This window comes from Seriola dumerili, unplaced genomic scaffold (genome assembly GCF_002260705.1).
Source record: "Seriola dumerili isolate Sdu_G_001 unplaced genomic scaffold, Sdu_1.0 BDQW01000073.1, whole genome shotgun sequence".
NCBI lineage: Eukaryota > Metazoa > Chordata > Actinopteri > Carangiformes > Carangidae > Seriola > Seriola dumerili.
The window spans coordinates 617,711-632,761 of NW_019174328.1; positions in this window are offsets into that span (position 1 = coordinate 617,711).

The following is a 15,051-nucleotide window of genomic DNA, read 5'->3' on the forward strand; positions in this document are numbered from 1 at the left end:
CTAGAGCCCCATACATAGCAGATGTTCCACTGAAAAGGCCATGAATGTTTAATCATTTGTGTTATTGATGCTGCCTTTTTGTTTGTTAGCAAGTTTGAGCGACTGTTAGGGTCTTATGTCTCTATCTTTGCATGTCATGCATCCGTCTGTGCATGTGTCTGCGTGTGTGTTTGTGTGTGTGTGTGTATGTGTGTGTGTGTGTGTGTGACACAGAGAGAGATCTTAGTAAATTCACAAACATCAATCTTTTTCATTGCTGTTTGAAAAATGACTTTTTTACCTCACATGCCCTGCAATGAATGAATAATGAAGTCTATTAAAAATGTTATTCAGGTTCATTATTGAGTTTGCTGTGTCAAATATCACATCAATGCACTCTCATAAAACACGACAATCTTTTTTTTGTTAAACAGAAAGTTAAACCCTACTTTCCCCTGATCATGGATGAACAAACTGGGCTCTGTCTCTAAACTGTGATTTGTTGGACTTAAAGCTGCTGTTTTAGTATTTGAGCTGACAGCCAGATTTGATCATAATTAGACAGCATGCCGTGGGCTTTGATTGGCACAGTAATTGGATTGTCATTGGGGCTGAAAAGCTATTATCTTTGGATCATGCCCCATGAAATTTGTTGGAAAAACTTCTGTGGTCGTCATTAAGTCGGCCATCTTGGGGGCCTTCGCAAATGAGCTTTTTTTTTTTTTTTTCAGTGAAGGAAGAGAGAGCGGGAAGTAGTGAGGAGGGAGAAGAAAAAAAAAAGAAAAGGTACCTGTGCACCATTGGGACCCTTAGATCCTTCGAATCGCAGCAACAACAATCTGGGCCCTATTGATTAATGATATTAGCATAGCAGGTAGCGCTGAGTCGAAAAGCGGCGTGCTGGGTTATTGCCCATCGCTCTCGCCCACTTGCCAGTAATGGGGCTGGGTGGGGTGAGGGGGCGGGGGCTGGAGCAGGGCGGGGGGTGCAGAAAGTGAAGGAATGGGATAATGAGAAAGAGTTGAGCCTGCGAGGAGCGCGAGGGAGGGGAGTGACGGGAGGAAAAGGGGAAACTGCAGGGTGGCTTTTCATTTGCAATTGTTTATGTAAAGTATAGCCATTTCAGTTGAATACGTAGCACTATGAGGTAAGAGAAAATGAAAGTAGAGACGTGAGATGTGAAATAGGTAACATTCCTCAAAGCTTTTAGGCAATTAAATCACCTTACACACTTCTAGAAGCAGGAAAAAACACCAGCAAAGATGTCTGACTCCCAGTTTCTGTCTTTTTCTGTTTGTGTTTCTCTGCACTCCTGGAGTCATGAGTCCAAATACACAGTTCTTCCCAGGGAACCCCCTATAAAACTATTATGAAATTACAGATCCATAAAGTATTACCATTTTATTTCCACACTTTAAGGTCTAAATACTGTTTCAAAGCCCTCTCCATGTGCAGAAATACAAAAGTCAAAAATACCGAATTGTTCACTTAGACTTCACCTAGGCTTTAGCATTTTGACTTGGAATGACTTTATATCCTCCCCAATCCCAAAGATTGAAAATTATGTCATAAAAAAAGTGTGTAGCTAACAAACTCTTCATTTTCCTGACAACTGAGACTCTTTGAATCTGAAAGCAGAAAGCAGGCAGCATGGATCAGCAGACAGACTGCAGATATACTTTGGACAATCATGCAAAATATGCAGCTCATAAGTTACTTTGTCATCTTCAAGCCAAATGTTCTGGTTAGTGTTCTGTGGGCCAGCAACAATATGGCCTAAGCTTATGTTTGCTAGGAGCAGGCATTAATTAGTTAAATTAACATGACATAAAATTGTATTAAAACAAACAATGAGCCCTTAGTGTATCAATGAAATCTTACTATCTGACACTTGGTATAAATGCTGTATTTTTGAATCACTAGCTAGTGTACACTGTTGGGTGGTCTGCAGTGAAGTTACCCAGATGTTGCAGCAGCTCCTATTTCCATTTAGGACACAGACACACACAGTGTCTTTGCTAGTTTTAGACTGACGCAGTTGTCATTTTCCCATTCAGAGCCCATGTTGTTTCAATAGAAAATACACTTGCACCCATCTGAGCGCACATGGGTGTACCGGTCTTAAAATAAGGTCTGGTCAGCCGCACTGTTGGCGCATTGCTATCTTGAGACAGGGGAAAGTGATTGATGGGCAGGAACCTGGTCTGATGTCAGTGTTTCAATGTTATTTTAAGGCCGCATTGTCAAGAGAGTAATATGTGCCAACATAGGCGGGCGCACGGAGCGCATACACTCTGCCTGTTACACAAAAGCAGAGTGGGCCAGTGTTTCCTCTTCATCACCTAGACTAAATTTGTCCACCGCAGTTTCATAATGAACCAAGATCAACACTATTTACACTTGTCATCATAAGACAAAATATTACTGACATTGTGATTTGTGCACAGTGAATCATTGTAGATCTTTGCATTGATTCACTCAGCCCGCCCTCTCCCCTCGGTGTGCACGGAGCCGCTGCCTGCCTGTGCCAGGACTGGGCTCACTGGTCAGTCACAATATGTAATCAACTCCCCATGAATAGAATAAAAATGAACAGTACTAAAAGTGATATTGAGATGGTGAGAAAGTGAGACTTTCTTGGGACTTTTAAAGCAATGACCACGTCCCACCTCTGTCCCACAGGAGAGAAAAAAAAACAAACATTCTTATTAAAACCTCGAAATACCCCGAAAAAAAATGCTTAAACATACCTTCCTGTTTCAGTGTATATGTGTGTGTGTTTGTGTGTGCTAGCGTCCATGCCTCAGGCAAATGATTCCCAAATTGACATTCCCACCCTTCAAGGCCAATTCCACAGCTGTAAACCCTCCAGGGGCCAAGAGGCGACAACATGGCAACACTACACACTGCTCCCACTCAGAAAAATGATGACATTAATATACTGGGATACAACAGTATGTCATGCATTAGGGAGCACTCGTTCTTACATAAAACTTAGGGGGGAGTTTGTGTGTGTGTGTGTGTGTTGCAAATGTATTGCCTCTGGTTTATGATATAGGCTTCCTGCACACATAACAACATATTTTGCATATGTGGATGCATGGTTTATGCAAGATAATGAATGTAGCTTTACATCATATCTGAAAGGTGTAATACAGCAGGAAAATGTTTTGTTCTGCTGATAGCGGCTCTGTCTGTGCGTTTCCTCTTTCATTGTGTCTGTGGGTAAAAGTTCCCATGCAGGCACTGTTGATCACGGCCTATCGAGTGTCATCTGATTTGCATTTAGTGGACGCATCATTATTCACAACATTTGATGTCCGCAGAAAACACATTAGACCTCTCTGTTTAGGTGTCGAGTGGCGTCGGCCACGACCGCACAGACATAGTTTGTGCGCCCAAGTAGTCCAAATGTAAATTGATATATAAGAAAATGCCCCATTAACTTTTTCATTAATGGTTATGATGCATTCTGGGTGTCGTCCGTGGGGTGGTGTGCTTCCCTGAGCACGGCCGTGCACACAAACAACACAGACACGCAAACGCACACAAACTTCACATACATTTATCTGTACACATTATGTAGAATTTCAACTTAAAAACAGCATAGTATATCTATTAATGCTGGTTCTCTTTAATTGGACCATTATTGAAACTTCACCTATTCATATTGCCAGATGTGTTCATAGCCGTTTGAATAGGCACTGCGGGGCTCACATCGGCTTTATTTTTAATCACTGTGCATTGATGTTTTAAACCTGGAATGACTCACCCTTAATGCATGTAGTGTGTGGTGTATATGTGCATATTCTCAGGTTTTCATGAGGCTGGTTTACTTGTCGTTGTGCAGATAAATTTACAAATAAACACATATAAATGCTATCTTCATCTTGAAGATTTTCTTCTTTCTTTTGTTTATTTTTCTTTGTGTGTCTCAACATCCCTTGTTCTTTATATTCATGTTTGAAATATCAGTCTATGAAGCTGAATTTGCAGTACTATGATAGAATTTAGGTCATAGACACCAGTAAAGACACCAATGTCACGTCCTGTGTATTGTAGTCCTTCTGGATAGCATGTTAGCAAGCAGTTGCCTGTTTACTCTTCCACTAAACACAGAGTAACATTAGCATTCATTTGGAAATCTGATGAATGCAAATCCAACATCCACTCCTTTTAGCTTTGTTTTTGGTCTCCACCATCCTATGGTCTTTTCGCTGCTAAATGTTGTGTGAAGCTGAAAGGAACTGCAGTCTGGTGGTAATTCTCTGTGAGTGTGTCACTGTTAGTGACATCTTTCACATCACACGCAGCCTTTGTTGAAATAAGAAATATTGATTAATGCAGCTTTAAATGTGGCTCCTTTAAAGTAATTAGCAATCACTCCAAAAAGCCACTCAAAAAAAAAGCATATGTGTGTGTGTGGTTGTGTGTGTATATATATATAGTATATTATATAATATATTATATATAGTTTATATATATTCATTGAACCCTCCCCACCTACTCAACTTTAAATACCTCCCATCTGTATTTCCCCTTCTACATTTGTCTCTCCATACACATCCTTACAGTATGCACACAAAAACACACCAACACCCCCAGCAGCCAGTGACTGCAAGAATTAATGTGTCTATTGTTCGACCAGCACGCCAAACACTTATCCCTGAGTGTTTGCAGGCTGCTGAAGGGAAAGAATTAAAGGTGAGTGTGTGTGTGTGTGTGTGTGTGTGTGTGTGTAAAGTTTTCACACACACATACACACACACACACACACACACACACACACACACACACACACACACACACACACGCACACATACAAAGGTCGCTAGGTTGCAAAACCATGGCAACATTTTACGGGATCAAGCACGAGTGGCATCTGTGAGAGTTCAGTTTACTCTGGCGTTTGCGTGTTTGTGAACATATTGAAGTACAGAGACTGTAGATTACTCAGCACAATAATTAAGTTGGCTACGGAGCGGAGAAACACAATAGTGCCGATAATACAGGAGGGCCCAGTGCACACTCAGACCCAGTGATGCTTCGCGTCTTAGACAAAGTTATTCTCCAGTCAGTTATGAGGAGTGCATCGTGGGAAGAATTCCACAGTAAATAACAAAAACAAAACAAAAGGATATGACAAGTTTTATGAAAGTAGTCTCAACCATATTAACTTTTATTGATCTCTCATTGACAATCTTTTATATTTTCGTCCTACTTTGTTCTTATTGAACGATGATACATTTTGATGTAATGAATTTTCATCTCTGTCTTTGTTTTCATGTCTTCATTTTTACATTAATGTTTTTATCTTGTTTTTATGTTCATTTTTATGTCTTTTCATTATTATTATTCTTTTTGTTATTATTTTTTAGAGCCGTTTTGTAATGTTATGTGATAAACTCATTCATTTTGAGAATGAAAATGTTATTGTATTATGAGAAAAAGTCAACAAATCTAGTTATATTTATCTTTATTCACAAAATATTACAACCTTTTTATGAAATTACAATGTTGCCTAAATGCTTCATTCTCAAAAATATTACAGCTTCATTACAAAAACATTAAAAACACATCTAAAAATGTTTTAACTTTGTGGCCATGTATATAAGGTAAATAGTATATGCATGAGGATGTTTGCAACTACACTACCTCAATATGTCCATGGTATTTAACCTTTTATGAAATACTGAGTTTAGGAAACTCTGTGGCTTCAATAAATTATGCAAAATAACATAATCTGGGAGTTTGTTTAATAAGTTTGCATCTTCATCATCTTGTTTTATTGGTACCAGGAAATTGGTGAGTTAACAAACACCATTCAGAACAACACAAATCCTCATCATGGAGTGGGCATTATAGAAAGTATTAATTTTCAAGTGATACAACAGCTGGATTCAGACCTGATTGCTGTTCCTTTTTCCTTTGACATCTTCTTAGAATAGATGAATGAAAAATGAGAAGGCGTCCATGTTTTACTCTCCGCACTTGTTTACCCGCGGTCCCCTTTACTCTTCCTATTAAATTTACTATTGAGGAGCGAAGACATTAACAGAAGAGAAAAAAGTGCGACAAATAATGTGGACATTTCATGCGTAAGCTGCGAATTGAGCGATGTATTAATGGGGGGAAATTATTGTGCATTCAATTACGGCGCAATGCCTTCCAGAGATGTTTGTGTGATTTGGCCGCCGCCTGCCATAGTGGGGGGCCCCCCTTGACTGATGAGAGCCCTAATCTGCTAATCTCACCAATGGGTGTGGAGGTGGGTTGGAGGGGGTGTTTATCTGATGAGCCAAACACCTCGACTCGCAGCCCGCTAACGGTGGCCAATAAAATTAAAGAGCTGGTGCGTGCCCGGGCGGTGGAGGAAGACGAAAGAGGAAATCAGAGATAGATAAACAAATAGAATCATAAAAAGGCAGGGTGCTGGTGAAGTGGTAATTCAGTGGGAGTTCATTAGGAGAGAGATGGAGGAATGAGGAGTGGAGGGCTAAACTGTGGATGACATTACCTCTAATGTGGCTCCCCTGCAGAGTTTGTGATAGGGTGGCCGTTCCAGGCGAAAATAGGGTTTTTAGCATGACGCCACGCTCACAAAGACAAACTCCCACTAAATAGGATTTTTTTTTCTTAAGCATTGTACTATTTTAGTGTGGAAAACATCTCCAAATGGGGTTCTCAAATGTGTTCAGGCATACAGCCAAGTTGAGACAACATGGACAAATGAGTTTTGTGGTGTAGCAAATTTGCATGGAGCTTCAGTGTTTTGAGCAGTAAGCCTAAAGCAACTTTTTTTTTTTTTTTTTCTTTTTTGATAAAGAAGAACAGACCATCCATCAGTTACATTTCATCAAATACTGTCTGATATGAAACATCATTTAATCTCTTAAAGGGTCAGTTTATAATATTTTCATGTCTATGTCTGGTTGTATTTATCTATACAGACTGAGGTGGTTTTATTTCTTGATTTTGAAATATGAGACTTGAAAGTTCGGACTCCACCCTAATTCAAAGGATAAGCCTTTCCTGTCCTCCACCCGTCATCTCATCTCTCCACCCACCTGCACAGCGGCTCCTAATTTCCTCATCAGCTCCACTAGAATACCAAACTGTTAGTTTATCTTTGACCACTGACTTTCAGAAAAGTTCCTTTACCTGAACTTGCCCTGCTTCAGTGTCCCATTATGTTCCTTTTCCCCGTTGCCAACACCTGAACTGTGACATTTATAGGGACTACTTCTTTAGCAGAAAGTAATTCTAATAAAAATGTTCACCATTCTGGACAAACAAAACTAAAACTATCTTCACAGCTACCTGACACATACAGAGCCCATGTGTTTCTGCACTTAAATGCAGAATAATAAGTATTTTTAACATGCTGTAGCATAAACATCTGGAATAAAATTAGAATTATGAGAATACATCTTATATAAGTTCTTTTAGAACGGCAGTAAAATGTAAGAAAACACTTTACTATGATTTTATTAATTCTAATGGTTGTTTTTCTTGGATTGATCACAAACTGGAGCCGGCATTATGTCCACAATGCCCATCACTTATTATATGCCATATGCCGTGCCATGTTTTTTTTTTGTTTTTTTTTTTTTGTGGTGAGCTCATAACTCATCGGCCTGTCAGTGGTTGCACTTGAATGACAATATTCAAGTAGCATCAGAACCAGCATAAGAAACCAAAACAAGTTAATTGGTATGTACCTATGTATGCATGTTGACTTCAGTGGCTATCAGTAAACCTGCACACAGTGCACAGGGTGAATTTAAAATGGTATAGGCACAGACAAAGAACTAAACAAAGATAACAAGTTAAAAAAGACATTGAAACATCTAGCTGTTACACAGACAAGAAGTGGACAACAGAGTACATCCACAGTCAGTATGTTAGGGTTGGATACATGGTGCATTATAATAAACTGCTCTAATTACACAAGTAATTAAATTATATTATGTACATGTTAATGCACAATGTTTATGTATTATAAATATATATTAAATCTATATATACAGTTGGTCACCAGATGATTAAGGGGATCAGAATGAGAAAAACATTTGTTACATGAAATTATATTTTTCTGATATTTCTTAAATTTTTACAATTTTCTTGTTAGATAGTGAACACTTATGTCTTCACGCCAGTAAAAATCCTTCAAATAAAGGAAAAAGCCCTTCATTCTGCTGCTCATAACACATCTACATTGATTCATTTTAAAGAGTCACGAGCCAAAGAAAATTAAGAACCACTGGCATGGAAAACCTAAAATATACGAATGCAACTTAATAGGAGACATAAAAAAAAAAAAAAAAAGAAAAGCATACTGTGTCAATCAGTTAAAAGGCAGCAACACCCAGTTTAGTGAAGGATCTTTAACATCCTGTGTCATAGTTCTTAAATAGTCACCATAAGGATTACAAGTGAAAGGAGTGCTCCTCACAGTATCAATGTTATCTGTCGCCGTTGTCCGCCGCATACCTCTGGATGTCTTTGTGAGACATCACTTCGACTGTAAACAAATTTGTGTTGCTCTTAGCGATCTAGCGGATTTGTTGTCTGGTTGAGCGTATTTAGCAGATGAAACGTGTTGTTGTGACAAGCATGATAGAACACATACGTCGCTTAGGGCTATCTTCCCCTGTTCCCCTGTTGTGGCTACATAAGCAACTGATTGTGATTCACTTTTCAGAGAGAGTATGCAGTGACGAATGTGGCGGCTGTTGTTTTTTTTTTCTTCTTTTTTTTGTGTGTGTGTGTGTGTGTGTGTGTGTGAGCTGCTTGGTATCTCATGGCGCTTTAATGTTGCCCAGAGCTCTAACTGTGTTTGTGTATGTGTGTGTGTGTGAAACAGAGAGAGAGCTGCTTATTCCTTTCTTTCTCTCCATTATGGTATTCTTGTTTTTCAACCTGACATCTCCTCTTTTCTTTTACTTTCTCCTCTCCTCTCCTCTCCTCTCCTCTCCTCTCCTCTCCTCTCCTCTCCTCTCCCTGACTGTTACCCAGCACTTTAGAGTAGATGTAATTGCTCAGACAGAACAGGCATTCAGAGCACTGTCGATGTAAATGCTGCTCCATGGCGGTGGCTGACTTAATGAACAGCAGGGCTCGCAGCCCTCTGGCACCACTTAAACTTTAAAACATCTATTATTGAGGTGTGAGAAAAAAAACAGAGTGGCCAGCGCTGACCCCGCTCTTTTTATATCCATAGTCATGGGGGTGGAGGGGTGGATGTTGTCAAAACATACAGGTGCTGCATGTAGCATTTTTAAACTTCAGTGTATCGTCGTCAAATTAATTTGTAACAACTTGTTTCGAAGTGCATCATCCTTCGTATCTACTTCCTGCTGTGTCTCTGTTGGCTTGAATCTGGTTTGAACAATGAGCTTCCTGTCTTTCCTCCTACCATCTTAGTTTTCACCTCTGAGGATCACTGACATGTTGAGAACAACCGAGGCCCGGGGCAAAATTGAGTCGTGGGCCCCGACTGAACCCCGGGCCAAGTCTGTTTGCATTGTGTATGTGTCCTGTTGCCTTCAAGTATCGATCAGGCACAGCGCACACAATAGACTACACATGACAGGTTCCTTATATTTTATATCGTGACCTTATATTTGAGTCCCAGAAACCAACCCGTACTCCTAATTAGGTTTACAGACAATTTATAATGAATCACAGTAAACTTGGGCTCTTTGGGAATGAAAGCTTTAGCTGTTATTTCCCTTAATGGCCTTCAAGACTTTTCTCAATCACTTTCTTTCTTAGTAGATCCTTGGTCGTAAGGGTCTACTTAAACACATGATTGTCTGCCAAAGACAGAACACTTATTTATTATTATTTCACATGAGAGATTCCTATGTTTCTTTTTCTTTCTCAATGCTCTTCCTACTGCTTTGAAGTGGGCAGGCTTTGTTGGAAAAAATGTGTTATATAGTTATATACATGTGCACCAATCAAGATTTAGTAGCATTTGTGGTTTGTGTGTCCCTGTGATCCTGGGAGCTGTGTTGTCGGGGGCAATAGCCCCTGGTAGGCTCCCAGAGGAGGGGGGAAGAGTTATTCACAAGACCCTAATGAATCAGCAATGACAGAGCTGCAGTACCTTGCCCGGAAAAGGAAAACCAGGTCCACCTCCTGGTGCCAGACCTAGGAGATGAGCCTGCTGTCTGATGAACGTTTGGTATTTGGGCCTTAACCCATGGGCCTCAGTTGGGCACACCCTGAAAGAAAGACATGTTGCTGCAACCGTGTGGGACTGGCATTGGGGTTGGGTGCTTTGTAAGCAAAAGTGGGCACAGAGACATGCTGACTCCTGGGATCGCAGACTGGATGTGGAATGTCACCTCTCTGGCGGGGAAGGAACCTGTAAAGAGCCTCCACTGGAGGAGCAGCTGGTCGGTGCTGTGGTCAGAAGATCATCGGTGTGACCAACACGTCATCTGTGGAGGAGGCGCAGTCTGAAGACTCACTCATATCCCTGGCAGAGGTCACTGAGGTTGTCAAGAGGCTCCTTGGCAGCAAGCCATCAGGTGTGGATGAGATTCGCCATAAGATTCTGAAGTCTCTGGACTTTTTTGCACTTTTGCGCCTTTCAGTGTTGCGTGGAGGTGCTGGGTCCCACTTTCAAAAGGGGACTGAAGGATGTGCTCTAATTGTCGGGGTATCATACTCCTCCGCCTCCTTGGAAAAGTTTATTCCAGGCTGCTGGAAAGGAGACTAATTGTCAAACCTCAGATTGAAGAGGAGCAATCTGGGTAGAGGATGAGTTGCTGTTTAAGTCACGAGACCAAAAGAATGAGCTTGTGGACGCAAGTGGCTGAAATGAGTCTCTTCCGTAGGGTGTCTGTACTCAGCTGGGTGATGTAGGGTGAGGAGCTCAGACACCTGGAGAGAGCTCGGAGTAGAGCTGCCGCTCCTGGAGCCAGTTGAGGTTGTTTGGGCATCTGATTGGGATGCCTCCTTGGCATCTTCCTCTTGAGGTCTTCTGGGTACGTCCGTTAGGGAAGGGACCGCAGGGTAGACCCAGAACTCTCTGGAGGTATTATATATATACCATCTGGCTCTGGAATGCCTTGCGTTGCCCCAGGAGGAAGTGGAAAACGTTGCACAGGAGAGGGACATCTGGAATACCCTGCTGCCACCGCGACCCAACCCCGGATAAACGGAGGTGAATGGATGGATGGAAAAATCATTTTAAGAAGCAAATTTGCTGAGTTTAAGCCCTTAAAAATAATATCATAAGATGTTTTTTTTACTTAAACTAACACTATTGTTTGTGTTTTCAAGGGCTTTAAAGCAATGTGCTCTATTAGGCAACATCACTTTCACAATTCTTGAAACATCATTAGTTATTTTTTTAATTAATTAAAATGACCTGCAGTCGTAATGGTGGACATAGTGTGACATTGTAACAGAAACAAAAAACCTCATTTGTAGGAGGTCAGAGAGAATTGTTTGTGTTAACAAAGCTTTTGACTTGGATTCTGGGAACTACAATACAAATCCTATCTTTTGCTAAGACAATCTTTCCCTAATCTCATTTTAAACAAGTAGTTTTGCTCATCTACATTTAACAAAAAAATGGATCCCAATGAACAATGTGATGCTCCCAGACAAGAACACAAATATTATTCCAAAATCCTGGATTATGTGCAACACCAACCATTTTGTTTTTATATGTCTGCACCGGTGACAGGGTCACATTTGGCATGAACATTCATTTGGACTCAAGGATGAATCGATTAGATTTTGGGGGTCAAAGGTCACTGTGACGTCATGGCATTTTTGGCATACACCAATTATGACGATTAAACTCAAATGTGTCTTAGGATGAAATGAAGTTATGACATTTTATATCCAAAAGGTCAAAGGTCAACTTCAGTGTGACATCATAATGTTCTGCAGAAACACTTCTGGCTATTATTCAATGCTGAAACTCAGGAAGGACAGGCTGTCACTGGATTTCCTGCTACTAGCTGGTTGGCAGAGGTATACAACCATGAGGCGGTAATTCTAGTTATTTATTTTTTAACGGTTAAATTCCAACATTAAACTTCACTTTTTACAATATCTTACAATGATAACCACAGTGTTCTTAGGGTCAAGGAAAGATTGCAGCTATGCCAAATAAATGCTGGTAACAGTTCGGGTTAGACAATTAAAACGATTGGTCAAAGTTAGGGAAAGACTGTGGTTAAAGTTAATTGAAAGGACTGTGACAGGATGCAAAGTCTCCTGCATCATTGTCAATTGTGCAACAAGCCCATCCACGACCCTGACGTCCGCGCCCTTACCTTCTGGTTTGTTACATATGGGACACTACTCTCTGTGTTGGTACTGAAAATTGATGTTGGGTGTAGATTGTACGGCGCAGAAACGTCACATATAGACAAACATGAATTCTTTGGGATACTGGGCTGCCTGCAGTAAGGGCACCAGAACACAGTCTCCACATGTATCATTAGATAATTTCTTTGGTAGAAGGTAAGAAATTTATCCATAGTAAAGTCTGAAACAGCTGAGGCATCTTCTCCCCAACTCTGATGGCACCATGTAATGTCCTCACATCACATCCATCAGATGTCAATCAAGGTCCCACTTACTTTTCTGAACACAGCACTACAGGAAATGTTGGCCATAATGCACTTTACCCTGGCTTTAAAAGTCCTTATCACTATAATTATTTCTTCATGCTAATTTGTCTTAAGTCTCCAAATGAACATATTAACCATTCAATGATCTTAAAAAGCTAGAATATTCCATCTATAAAAGACAAAAAAATGAAAGTGCTGGGCTCACATTAAGCTACTTCCATCCTTTGGTGTAAATACAACCTATGAAGATGAAGTCAGAGTTAGCTTAATGCTAACCCCTCTCTCTTTTCCTCTATCTCTCTTTCTCTGGGAATACAAATTTAAAAGGCCATTATACTCCATCACCTCCACCATGCACAGTGTCACTGCCATCACTGCAGTGTCAAGTGTTTTATTTCTGTATTAGAGGGGGAGAGATAAGTGTGTGTGTGTGTGTGCGCGTGTGTGTGTGTGAGCAAACATATGCCTAATGCTCTACCCACTGTATGCGTGTGTGAGTGTGTGTGAGTGAAAATATACTGTACAAGAGGTTAGCTGTGAGTGTGAGTGGGCCTTGCTCTGCTCTGGACTCACTTATCTCTCCTGCTGTGTAATGGATCCTGCTGGATATTTGCATAAGGTATGGAGGTGATGTCATTTGGTCCTCAGAGCTGCATTTCAATGATGTTTGACTGTTAGAGTAGTGGACATACTCTGAACAAGCTGCACCACTTCAGTTCACTCTGTTCAAAACTTTGATTAAACTTTTACCCAGAACTTCAACTGGGTTGAAAGTGATGTAAAAGATAACTTTGGTTATTCTAATTTTGATGTTTTAAGTTTTACTTTCATAGTTTTGGCCATCATTCATATTGGGAATAACAGCTTTGTACTGAACCAACACTGACACCAAGGTAAATGCTGAAATCCACAAATGCAAGGACATTGAAAAGGCAAAGTCAAACATTCATTTAATCTTTATTAAGTATCACACATCCAATGGTTCAAATGTGAGTAGCTATTTATATATAAAGACAGGTCACAAATTAAAAGGACAAACCAGCATAAAGTGTCATTTTGCCTTGGCATTGATTCTACAAGTCTCTGGAACTGTACTGGAGGGATGTCCAACTCGTCTTTCCAAATCTCCCATTGGTGTTCATCTGGGTTGAGATGTGGTGACAGTGAAGGCCACAGCATATGATTCACACCATTTTCATCCTAAGCAAACCATTCACTGACCCCTCATGCACTTTGGATGGATAGAAATGCTTCTCCATAGGATAAAGGTGATCACTCGGAACAACTCTGTAATATATTTACTGACACCTGCCCCATAGATCTAAATGCAGATGTCACTTCAGTCACTGCTCCTATTAACAGTTGATCAGTCCGTGTGACTGCAGCTCCTGTCCCAACAATGAACCCTCTTTCAAAGTCACTTAGATCTTTTCCTCTTGATACAAAATCCGAATCAACTGGGTCGGCTCAGCATTTTTATTTACACCAGAGAGCATAATGGGATGTTAACTGCTTAATTGTACCATGCAGCGCACCTGTGTGAAATCATCTGTATTCATTATGTTTATATATACTGTATATACATATATATCTGAGAGCACTTTCCCATTCACTTGAATGTGAGGAGCGTTTTGCTGTGATTCTCCCTCCCCATCTTTTTCGAGTTTGTAGTTTCAGATTTCAGTGTCACTGTTCAAATGTCAGCAAGGTGGAGAAACTTTCATGAACATGTGAAACAGTCCAGTTTACACAAAGGTCACGTCCAATCAGTTCGATTGTACTTCCAGTATTTGGAGCTCTCTTACAACATCTTCCTTGGAGGATGCTGAGCTTCCTCAACAACCCTCCCCTCACTAATAGCTGTTGTCTTAATACCAAAGTCGGGTATTTTTCAGGTTAAATTTGGGGTGGTGACGCTGGACAGCGATATTAATCTCACCGGCAACATCGTCGTGGTGGTAATGAAGGATGCCCGGTGTTATTTGTATCCTCGTGTGTCGAGTGTTTTGTCAAAAGTAGGCGAGTTTTGCTTGCCTGGTAGATTTGTATTCTCTCCTGGGAGCCATGGCCCAGTAACAGACAGCAGTTGCTCGACATAATTAGACCGGGAAGGTCCTTGTAAACTCATTAATATCTTGCCCGGGCTGAAATGGCTGGCTCGCCGGTGGTTCCTTGGCAAAGAAACATGGAGGGAGTTTTGAGGAAAAAGGAAGATATGAAGTAAAAGTACAAGATAAAAACAGGGTTTGAAGTAAACAGACTGAGGTGTTGAGGGTTCACTAGAAAGCTCAGGAGATGGTTTGTAAAGGAATTTAAAAGACGATTGCTTACCACAGCCTTTAAGGAGGAACACTGCTCAGTTGTTGTATTCATTTCTGTTATTCCTCTGACCTGAGACAGTGCAGCTCAGCAGCTGTAAACATGAACGCTGTCCAAAAGCCACAGTTCACTAAACAAAGAGCAAAGC